General features: G+C 42.4%; 1 pseudogene; it reads right to left on the bottom strand.

Annotated features, from left to right (window-relative positions):
- Window positions 1–418: 418 nt before the first annotated feature.
- LOC123191600 (uncharacterized) lies at window positions 419–988 on the bottom strand (annotated as a pseudogene).
- Between the last annotated feature and the right edge of the window lie 9,053 nt (window positions 989–10,041).

Below are 10,041 nucleotides of genomic sequence, written 5' to 3'. Positions count from 1 at the left end.
CAAGCCTCCAGGAGATCCTCGTCTTGATTACGCCGAGGGCCAGGGCCAGTGTGGCCAGCCCATCAATTTTAGGTGGGTCCTTGGCCCAACCCATGGTAGGCGGACTGACGTGGAAAACACCCCCTAATCCAGGACACCAACACTAGCCCCTTAACTAGTCTTCAAGCCGAGGATGTCAGATATCTTCTTTGGGGTGAATTTATAAGCTTGTGTCTTCGACTTCGTAGGCGAGTTCCATCCTTTGTGTCGGCTTCTGATTCCAAGGTCTCGCTCAGCTCCAAGGTCTTCTTGGCTTCCCTGATCGTGACCATGTGTTCCTATGTCTATCATAGAAATGAAGTACTAATACCGATTGCAGCTGTAACCGCTCAGTGCTTATTTTGCATTCCAAATACATCCATTTCTCTAATCGAGAACTTCACGAGACTCGGCGAATAATGTGGCCCGACGAAGTAACAGAGACATCACTTACGCAGAGCTGCTCATCGCGGCCAACGATGTCATAGAAGAAGGAGTATCAGGTGCAAAGGTGCTCTGGGAAGGAAATGTACTCCTCCTTCCTCTTGGACCCCCCCCCCATCACCTGCAGCACCAAACCAAAATAAATCGTCGTCAGACGACTGACCACAACATGAACACCGATGGGAACCGAAAGGTAAGGTGCGAGAGCAAAACAGGAAGAGCGAGCGACCGCTGGGCGCATCGGTGACGTGGCGGATGCCACCCTCGTCGAGGATCTTGTAGGCGGGCAGCATGTTCTTGCCAAACAGGTGGTCAAGGTTGCACACATGCCAGAACTGGTCAGGGGCTCAAGACGGCGAGGTGTGCATGAATAACAACCGAGTGAGACGGGTGGCGCCGCGGCGGTGCCGGGCCTGTTTGGATTCACTTACATGGACAGGTACTCGCCGGTGGCGTGCCCCGCAACCTTGATTTGCACCCACACGGCGTCGGCCACGGCAAGGGTGATGCCGGCAGCAACGGACATTTGGTCAGGGGCAGCGGCGGCGGCGGTTGTGGTGGATCACTGGACTGGTGGGTCACACGCGCAAGCCGTTTGATGTTTTGCTGTGGCGGGGAGGCTTAGACCGGAGAGTGCGAGTGAGACCCGTGGAGGCGAGGCTTCGTGGTACCACCTGCAGCATAGTCTAGAAGATTTCTTGACACAAAATTTAGTCCCACATAGAAATTTTTTTATTATCATCCATAAGCTTAATCCATGAGCGGATAATTTTTAATCATTAATTTCATTCTCTCCCAAGATTGTGCAACATGTTCTTTCTCAAGTTGCTTAAATTTCATGATTTGATTTCTAAGAGAAATAATCTTAGCGGGATGAACATACTTGGCAATAAAAGCATCCTTACATTTGTCCCATGAATCAATACTATTGCGAGGTAAGGATGAAAACCAAGTTTTAGCACAATCTCTTAGTGAGAAAGGAAATAATTTCAACTTAACAATATCATTATCCACAACTTTTTTCATTTGCATATCACATAATTCAACGAAGGTATTAAGATGGGATGCAACATCTTCATTAGGAGTTCCAGCAAATTGTTTTTTCATGATAAGATTTAGAAATGCAGCACTAATATCATAAGACTCCGCACTAGTGGCAAGAGGAGCAATTGGATTACTAATAAAATCATTATTATTAGTATTTGAGAAGTCACATAGCTTAGTATTTTCTTGAGATATAGTGGCAAAGCAAACAAGATAGCAAACTAGCAAAAATAAAAAAAATTGTTTTTTTCGAGGAGTGGATGGATATTAAAAAGCGAAGGTAAATAAAAGCAAATAAAAAGTAGAGAAAGTAAATGATAATGTAAATGTAGGAACCTATAGGTATTTGATGATGTCTCCCCGGCAACGACACCAAAAATTCTTTCTGCTACTTGTGAGCTGCATTGGGATTTTCACCAAAGAGGAAGGGTGAAGCAATATAGTAGTTGATGGTATTTCCCTCAGTAAGAACCAAGGTTGTCGAACCAATAGGAGAACCACTTAAATTCTTAGTAAGCAGTACCTACACACAAGAGCAAATACTTACAGCCAACATGGGCAAGAGGGTTGTCAATCCCCTTGAACTCGTTACTTGTAAGGATTAAATATGATAATGGTAGATAGATAAATTTAAAAGTAAAATAAAAGGTAATAGATTTTAGGAAGCTATTTGTGGTTTTTGTAATGTGATAAAAGTAGATCCGGGGGCCATAGTTTTCACTAGATGCTTCTCTCTCATAAAGATAGCATACAATGGGTAGACTAATTACTGTTGGGCAATTGATAGAAAAATGCATAGTTATGACGTTATTTATGGCAATGATCACATATATAGGCATTACGTCTGTGACAAGTAGACCAAAACAATTCTGCATCTACTACTATTACTCCACTTCGAGAGCACTTCTATGATTGCCTCTCTACGTATTAAGTTCATTGCAAACAGAGTAATGCAAGAAGTATGATGACATAATGTAGACAAAATAAAACCAAGCAATATGATTGAACCCCGTCGTTTTACCCTTAATGGCAAAAATACAAATATGTGCCTCGCTACCCCTTCTGTCATGACGTGAGGGCATTGCAAGATTGAACCCACTACAAAGCACCTCTCCCACTGAAGATAAATCAATCTAGTTGGCCAAACCAAATGGATAGATCAGAGAGAAATACGAAGTTATAAAAATCATGCATAATAAAGTTCAGCAAAGACTCAATTACTTTCAATGAATAATCTAGTCATAAACGATCAATTCATCGGATCCCAACAAATACACCACAAAACAAGATTACATCGAATAGATCTCAGAGGAGAATATTGTATGAAAATCAGAGAGAAAGAAGAAGCCGTCTAGCTAATCACTATGGACCCGTAGGTATGTGGTAGACTACTCACACATCATTGGTGGTGCAGCAAGGATGATGCAGAAGCCCTCCGTGATCGATTCCCACTCTGGCAGAGTACCGGAAAAGGCCTCCAGATGGGACCACGAAAGAATACAAGTTTGTGCGGTGGAAAAATTGTTTTGGGTGGCTCTCTGTTGGTTTGGCGATTTATGCAAATTTATAGAAGTGGAATTAGGTCAAACAAAGCTGCATGGGACGCACAAGCTCAGGTGGTGCCCCCTGGAGACCACCGTGTGAGCTTGTCGCTCTCCTGTAAGTCTTCTGGCCTCGTCCCGAACATTCTAGGGTCCCTTCTTGTCTAGAAAATATCATTGTAAATTTCATCGTGTTTGGACTTTGTTTGGTACTGATTTTCTGAAAAGTGAAAAAAACAAGCAAAAAACGACAACTGGCACCGGGCACTAGGTTAGTCCAAAAAATGATATAAAATTGCATGTAAGCATATAAGATTGGTAATATAATACAATGAAATAATAAAAAGTTATAGATACATTGGAGACGTATCATCCAACAGGTGGGTGTTCCTGAGAACTACGAGTTGGAACTAAAGGAGCCCCTCACAACGGACCTGACATGCCTCGTGTATCGTATATACTCCGAAGTGGGATTGGTTCTTTGCCATGACATCATCGTTCTTCTAGAGGGTTGTGGTTTTTACATGTTCGCCCTACTAGGCTTTGAGGAGAGCTATCCAGATCTTTTGCCCAATGAAGCATTGATCGCGGGGAGCTGGTCGAGAATGAGTTCCTCCAGGGATGTCGCTCCTTATTGCCAGTGGTTCTTTGTTTGAATTCTTGCTCGGCAATAAGGACCTTAGTCCATTTGTCATTTAGTCTATCTTGTTCGGCTCAAAGCTGCTCGGTCTTCTGCTTCATTCTTTTGGCGGTACTAATTACCACTGGCGGAAAACCTTTAACCAAGGGTTAGTAAGCGGCTCCTCGGGGTTATCAAAGTCATCGGGTCCAAGGCGTAAATCGTCCTTGGATTCCGGATAGTAATCATGATCGTCAGAGTCCTCCTTGTCGCTTGTACTGTCCAACATGCAGGCGTCCTGGGTGGAGGGAACCGCTTGGCTATTGGTCTCATCGGCCGCGATCGGCAATACATCCTGTGATGGATCGCTACGTACTTCGTCTGAATTGGTGCGATTTTCAGAGAAGTGGTCTGATATGTCGGTTAAATCTTCGACGGTAGTGACCTCGTGGGTGGCGGTTGGGACAAAATTTTCTGTTCCTTTAGATTCATCTTTGATCTTGTCGTAGATCAAGGTTGGACCATTTGAAAGGGTGAGATTTTGGATCCTGTCTAACATCTCGTTTAGAGCAGAGAGCTGGACTTGCCCAACTCTTGATGGTAGGAGCAGCCGACCTGTAGACCAGCCGAGGTGTGGTATAACACCGTGATACATATTCAACGTATCTATCATTTTTTATTGTTTCATGCTATTATATTACCAATCTTACATGCTTTATACATCATTTTATAACATTTTTTGGGACTAACCTTTTAACTCAGTGCCAAGTGCCAGTTGCTGTTTTCTAGAAAATCCATACCAAACAGAGTCCAAACACGATGAAACTTTTTGACGATTTTTTCTTTTTTTGAACTTTGAACAGTAGGAGAACCTCCTACTGTGAATTAAATTAAAGAATGAGTCAAAATTTATAGAAAGTTTTTACATCCCCATGAGGTGGGGTGGGAAAGAGGACTATACTATTGAGGCTAAGATAGAGGGGATGGAGTTTTTATGCTTCTCCTTCACCCTATGAGTGAGGAGGGAGAAATCTTCCTTGAATCTTCTAAGCCAGGATTCCTTTGATGGGACAATTTTCCTAAAGTGCTTGTTATTCCTCTCCTTTCAAATACTCCAAGCTGCCAGCAGAAAAGTTTCCATGAAGAGGGGTCGGTTCCAACTAAGTTTGGCCTCTGATATTCTTTGAAATGTTGTCGCTCCCCGTGTCCAGGAAATGTGGATGGTGTCCCAGCATTGAGTACTGAATTGGAAGTCAAAAAATAGATGTGTCAGTGTTTCCTCATCGGTTGAATCACACATAAGACACCCATGATCCTCTCTGATATTATAGTGCCTTCTTGTAAGCATGTTTCGGGTGTTTAATTAGTCAACTAGAAGAAGCCAGCCGAAGACTTTGATTTTCATAGTGGCCCTTGACTTCCAAATCCATGTGAACGAGTCATGGGCATGCATGTCTCTAAAGTAATAAGTGTAGAATTTGTGCAAAGAGTATTCTACAGAGCCCCATGTGTAACTCCACGTATCCACCGATTCATTTAATGTGGTGTTTGCCAATTCCAGTTGCATATCTTTCACCTCATTGAATGCTTGGATCGATAGAGGGAGATGGAATGTCTGATCAAGGGATGTTGTAGTTAGGAATCCTTGGACCGACAGGTCTTCATTTATGGCGTAGGAGAATGCATGCGGGAAGGATTCTGCCAGGATGTTACTCGTCCACTGATCCTTCCAGAACAAAATGCCAGACCCACTAGAGACTTGTGCACGAGCAATACCTCTATAAACAGGCATGAGCTTCATGACGTCTCTCCACCAGAAAGAGCCACAAGTTTCGGAGGCATGCGGAATTTTCGAGTTGTAGTATGTGGACCAGATCAGGTGAACCCATCACTAGTACAACGAGCCCCTAAACAAATGGTTTAAAACCCCTTTCCGCGACGGCATCTGGAACCGTCGCCAAGTGAGTGTGGGCGATAGGGGGGGTCCTTCCCACACGACCTAGAAACCGTCAGGGATATGCCCTCCCGGCACACATGTTCGGCAAAATGAGGTCGTGTGCGACCAACGAGCGCTCAAATATGGAAATACATACAGTAGAGCTAAAAAATACAATTATACGGTGAAATCTAAACGTTTCCGTTCATATGTACATCCCACATAGTCGCTCGAAGGAAAACGTTTCCGTTCGCAGGTACATCACACACAATTTTCCCGTTAAATCGCTTGCGTTGTTGAATTAATATATCACACACGGTCCATGGAAGAAACTGTGTGGCAAAGGCTGTCCATCACACACAGTTTTCATGTGGTAAATGTTTGCGCAAGGTGGCCTAATGCAAATAGTTTTCAAGAGAAAGTCGTGTGTGATTGTTCATTGATCCTACAAGGTTTATTCCTAGAAACTATGTGTGTTGCCTGAGGTCATCGCCCACGGTATTTTTTAACAACCGTTTGCAATAGCAAAATCCAATTAGCAAGCTAATTATCTGATTATTCATAATCCATTTATTAATCTAATTGAAAGTTCATATTAAGCACAAAATATATTTCATTTTCATAATTGAAATACATCAGAGTACAACATCATATAGCTTCAGCACTCAGCTACCCCATTACACAACTACGCCAGGACCAAGTTTCACATTCAACATCTATAACCTTTCAAAATTAGCATCATAGATGGTACATAGACAGATGTATCTCATCTGTAAAACTGCTAAAGCAGAAGGTGAATATTGAGCCTTCATTGATGTTGAAGGTCTTTGTAACTTTAGGCCAGTGCCTATGGATGATTGACCGTCCATCCTTCGTCCTCTTCAGGAACACTTCAATATTGAATTGTGGGTGTTGTATGAATACCTTCCTCGCCTCCTGACCATACAAGTGGTTTGAGAGGTAATCATCAGTGAACTGCTTTGGAAAGGTCTAAAAACAAGGATGTGCATAAATATCTTCTCCATATTGGAAATGGGGCAAAGGAATAAAAAAGGCAAGGTATAATAGTTAGTACCATCCTGTAGGGAACTGATGTCTTCCTCATTGTGCAGACAAAGATCTTGTTGTTTTTTGTCGCTAATTTCTTTGTCCTAACAATCTTTCTTAGTTTCTTGACTTGACTGATATTCATCGACAACTCATTTCCCCATATGCAAAAAGGATCGAATAGTGGGTCAAAACCTCTGATAGTAGGACCTACATGTGCAAGACCAAATTGTTAAAAACCTAAATATTAGAATGGTTCCTACAATTGCACAATAATGTGCTATTAGACAATGGACCATGCACGTGCTAACCTCGATTGTAAACCTCAGTGCTTCCCATTGTTTCCTTGCAACACATATAAGGTAATTAGTCATCAGGTTAAGTAAGGGTTCACATGCTATCAGTAAAATATGTTGATGAAAAATAAGCACATTGCAGATTCATCAGATTAATTCAAGCCACACGGAAAACTCACTTATCCAAACCAAGCATGATTAAGAACTAGGAAATATAGCACTTGTATATGTTTCTCATGTATTAAGTGCAGCTAAATTCGATTTATTCCTCACATGCACAACAATACAAAATTCTACCCACGACAATTGGACATCGCATTGTAGAATTGAATCAAGCAGTTAACTAAACACCACAACAAATGAACCAAACATTAACTGAGCACCACATTGCACAATATAACATTGAACCAAGCAGTTAACTAAACACCACAACAAATGAACCAAACATTAACTAAGCACCACAATGCACAATATAACATACTCCTAATAGAAGATCAGACACTTAACCAAACAGTTAACTACAACCAATTGTGGCGATTGTATTTGTTTCTCATGTATTTACTACAGCCAAATTCAATTTATTCCTCACATGGTATACAATAACAGAATGCACCCACAATTTTGTAAAGATAAATTCGATTTATTTCTCACATGGAAGACAATACAAAATTGCAGCCTGAAGAATTGAACATCACATTTGCAGAATTGAACCAAACAGTTAACTGAAGACAACAACTAATTAACAAAATAGTTAATAAGTGAGCACCACATTGCATGACATATAGAACATATACACTAGAGCAACAGATTGCATGGTAAAATTAGATAGCATAATGCACTAGAATTTGTGAAGGAAAGGCAGGAGCAGCACACGCAACTGGTAAACCGAGAATGCATAACCAGCATAGCTAGCAAATGGCATGGTGCTTCTTCAAGATCTGGGGGTCGGCACGAATGGCAGCCATCACGACCTCATCCGCGCGTCCGGACGTGATTTTCTTCTCCGCTGCCAAATGCTCCTTGAGGTCCTAGCTATAATGCGTGCACCATGGCTTAGGCCGACGCTTATTTGGTGGAGGGGCCGGTGACTTGGGTGGAAGGTGTCGCGCTCGCGCCAGCGGTAGGGGCATGTGGGATGTGGAAGGAGGAGGAGGATGGGGGTCGGGTGTGGATTACCTGTCTGGATAGGTGAGGCCGAGGAGCGTGAAGGAGGGTCACCAGCGAGGAGGCGGCGGCGCTGCAAGTAAGGAGTGAAGGTTTCAACTTGGAAAGGAAGGCGGAAGGAGGGGAAATGTGGCTTTTGGTAAGGGGGAGGGGGCGGGGAGGTAGATATTTCTGCGGAAGCCGAAAATTTGGAATCGCTTCAGCCAAAAAACTGGTGCGCAAAGTGTCATCGGACACGGTCCCTTATTCAGAACTGGTGCGTTGTGGACTATAGCCAACACACCTTCTCTTGTAAGCCATGGGCATAGTATACACCGACGGTGCTCCAAGATATTTTGTGCTGCATCTCACACAGTTGGTGCTAATAAACTGTGTGTGATCTACTTGATTTATTGTCTTGATCATTTGAATTACGTAATGGGGTCACAGCTACAAAGGATGGTGTTTGAATTGTTAAAACTTATATCTGCAGTTAACATGCAACTATAGGTGTGTCGTCAAAAAATTGGAATGATTCAGGGTTCGTTTGTACATTTTTATACATTAACTGGGTTTTCCAGGCATTTTATGCGCATAATTCAAATTTGAACTACATGCACATGCTCCAGTGCATATAAACTTATTGAAAAATCAAATATGTGTCCTCGGTTGCATGCTTAGGTCCCATGCAAGAAATGGGAATGAATTTCAAACACCCTGCAACCGTCACTCGGCCACAAACATTGACATGCCTCATTTTTAAATTCTAGTAAATCCAAAACTCGTCTGAAATTCATGAAACTTGGCATGCTATCATGTAGCGGCATCAACATGCCGTGTGATAACCCACAAGTATAGGGGATCACAACAGTTTTCGATAAGTAAGAGTGTCGAACCCAACGAGGAGCTAAAGGCAGAACAAATATTCCCTCAAGTTTTATCGACCATCGATACAACTCTACGCACTCTTGATGTTCGCTTTACCTAGAACAAGTATGAAACTAGAAGTACTTTGTAGGTGTTGTTGGATAGGTTTGCAAGATAATAAAGAGCAAGTAAATAAAAATTAGGGGCTTTTGTAAGTAAAGAAGCAATAAAGTAAATATAGCGAGTGGGAAAAAGTGGTGGTAGGAGTTGTGAAATTGCCCCTAAGCAATTGACTACTTTACTAGACACATAGCAAGTATTATGTGGGAGAGACCACTGTTGGAAATATGCCCTAGAGGCAATAATAAAATGGTTATTATTATATTTCCTTGTTCATGATAATTGTCTATTGTTCATGCTATAATTGTATTAACCGAAGACCGTAATACATGTGTGAATACGTAGACCACAATATGTCCCTAGTAAGCCTCTAGTTGAATAGCTCATTGATCAATAGATGGTTACGGTTTCCTGACCATGCACATTGGATGTCGTTGATAACGGGATCACATCATTAGGAGAATGATGTGATGGACAAGACCCAATCCTAAGCATAGCACAAGATCGTGTAGTTCGTCTGCTAATGCTTTTCTAATGTCAAGTATCATTTCCTTAGACCATGAGATTGTGCAACTCCCAGATACCGTAGGAATGCTTTGGGTGTGCCAAACGTCACAACGTAACTGGGCGGCTATAAAGGCACACTACGGGTATCTCCGAAAGTGTCTGTTGGGTTGGCACGAATCGAGACTGGGATTTGTCACTCCGTGTGATGGAGAGGTATCTCTGGGCCCACTCGGTAGGACATCATCATAATGAGCTCAATGTGACCAAAGAGTTGATCAAGGGATGATGTGTTTACAGAACGAGTAAAAGTGACTTGCCGGTGACGAGATTGAACGAGGTATTGGAATACCGACGATCGAATCTCGGGCAAGTAACGTACCGATTGACAAAGGGAATTGTATACAGGATTGATTGAATCCCCGACATCGTGGTTCATCCGATGAGATCATCGTGGAGCAT

Source organism: Triticum aestivum, chromosome 2A (genome assembly GCF_018294505.1).
Source record: "Triticum aestivum cultivar Chinese Spring chromosome 2A, IWGSC CS RefSeq v2.1, whole genome shotgun sequence".
In the NCBI taxonomy this organism is placed as follows: domain Eukaryota; kingdom Viridiplantae; phylum Streptophyta; class Magnoliopsida; order Poales; family Poaceae; genus Triticum; species Triticum aestivum.
Note: the sequence above shows the minus strand (reverse complement) of the source record. Positions and strands in the feature narration are given on the sequence as shown.